The sequence below is a fragment of the Diabrotica undecimpunctata genome, chromosome 7 (assembly GCF_040954645.1).
Source record: "Diabrotica undecimpunctata isolate CICGRU chromosome 7, icDiaUnde3, whole genome shotgun sequence".
Classification (NCBI taxonomy): Eukaryota; Metazoa; Arthropoda; class Insecta; order Coleoptera; family Chrysomelidae; genus Diabrotica; species Diabrotica undecimpunctata.
The window spans coordinates 151,606,851-151,608,819 of NC_092809.1; positions in this window are offsets into that span (position 1 = coordinate 151,606,851).

Sequence of the window (1,969 nt, forward strand, 5' to 3'; positions counted from 1 at the left end):
GTTTTTGCTTATTGTAACTCCTAGGTATTGGAAGTATTCTACTTTTTCAAACTTAGAACTTCCTATTTTGATTTTTTCCTTATCTTTATAGAATATACCAGGAACCAGATATCATAAAACATATTAAGATAGGATGTCTGAGAAGGATAGGGCTTGTAATGCGGATGAAACAAAATGACCCAGCTAAAAAAAAAGCTACTTGATAGACCCATTGGTCAGAGAAGAAGAGGAAGACCCCGAACAAGGTTCCTTGATAACATCGATAAAGACAAAAGAAATATAGGAACACGTGCTTGGCGGAGAAAGGCGATGGATAGAGGCGACTGAAGAGAAATTCTTAAGGAGGCTAGGACTCACTCAGGATTGTAAAGTCAGAATGATGACGATGAGGTATTAATATTTGTTGGAGAATAATGTTAAGAATTCCGTGGACCGATCACAGGCCAAATAATTTAATTTTAAATGAGCCAAAGGTTAGCAAACGGCATTGGACCAAAATCCGTCTCCAACAATTAAAATACTTTTGAGATGTTTTGAGAGTAAACACAGAAAACATGGAAATACTTACTATTCAAGGAAAGGTAGAAGGCCGAAGATCTCGAAAAAGATCACGAATAAGATGGATCGACCTAATTACAGAAATATGAAAAAGATCTTTGGACACGGAAAATACACATCTCTATAACAACTGCACTCTCTCCACCGAAAAGAGAGATTAACTTTTAACTGTAAATTTTTTTATGTATAAATAGGGTTTTCCCGTCACTAAATAAATATTATCATGATAATAATACATAAAATGACGACCCAATAGACCTTAATAGCTAATATACGCATTATTCACAAAGATACTAACAAGACAATTAACTTAAAAATTAGATTTTTATCAATCTAAAGAGCAGGCAGGTTTTAGCTCAGGCCAAGAACCAGGTATATGACAAACGTCAATTATACAGCCACAATAAAACCGTATGCAACGAAGAGATCGAATGTGTAACACTCTATAAATATTTAGGGATAAAATTAGGACAGGTCGAGATTTTGGTAAGCTGAGAAATACGGTATTAGCATCATTCTGGCTTTACAACATATTCATAAATATAATGAGTATAAGAGATATAATTATAAGAGTAATTTTAGTTCGGCTAATAGATTAAGTCCACAGTCAAAAGAAACCAACAGCACACACAACCTTGCGTGGGTCCTAGGCTTCTTAAGAATTTTTGTCCAGTCTTTCTTATCAGTATGAAGTGTCTATTAAGGAGCGTTTTTCTAGCTGGGTCATTTTGGACTCTAACATGTTAGAGTACAGGTCTCTAAACCATGTGTTAGAAATGGGCGTATTATTGTTCTATAGAGTTTTACCTTTGTATTTCTCAATATAATTGAGGATTTAACAAGGTGATTCAGCCCAAGATAACATCTGTTGGCCGTGCAAATTCTGCGATTTATCTCTGCGGTAATATTATTTTTAGTGCTAAAGAGCCCAGGTATATAAATTCTTCGATGACGTCGTTTTCTATAAACAATGACTGTGAGATTTGTGGTTGCGTGCTTGTTTTTATGTACTTTATTTTGTTGGTGTTTATTATTAAATTCATTCTTTTAGCGCTACATACGCCTCTCGTACAGCGTTTTCCGTTCTCCCAACAATATTGATATCATCAGCATAGGCAATGATTTACTTTTTTCAAAGCCAGATTAAATAGTATACAGGAAAGATGATCTACCTGGCACAGCATGTTATTTGTTTTAAAAGGTTCAGACAGTTCCATCTGGAATCGTAATTTACCTTTAACTTTTTAGTTAAAGAGTTAGTGTTATTGTTGTTATATTGACCAGCTGATTTGCTACTCCTAGTTCTTTCATTACTTTAAACATTTTTCTTCTATCTACAGAGTATTAGACTGCTTTGTAGTCTATAAATATGTGATGAGTATCAATACCATATTCCAGTGTTTTATCCAAA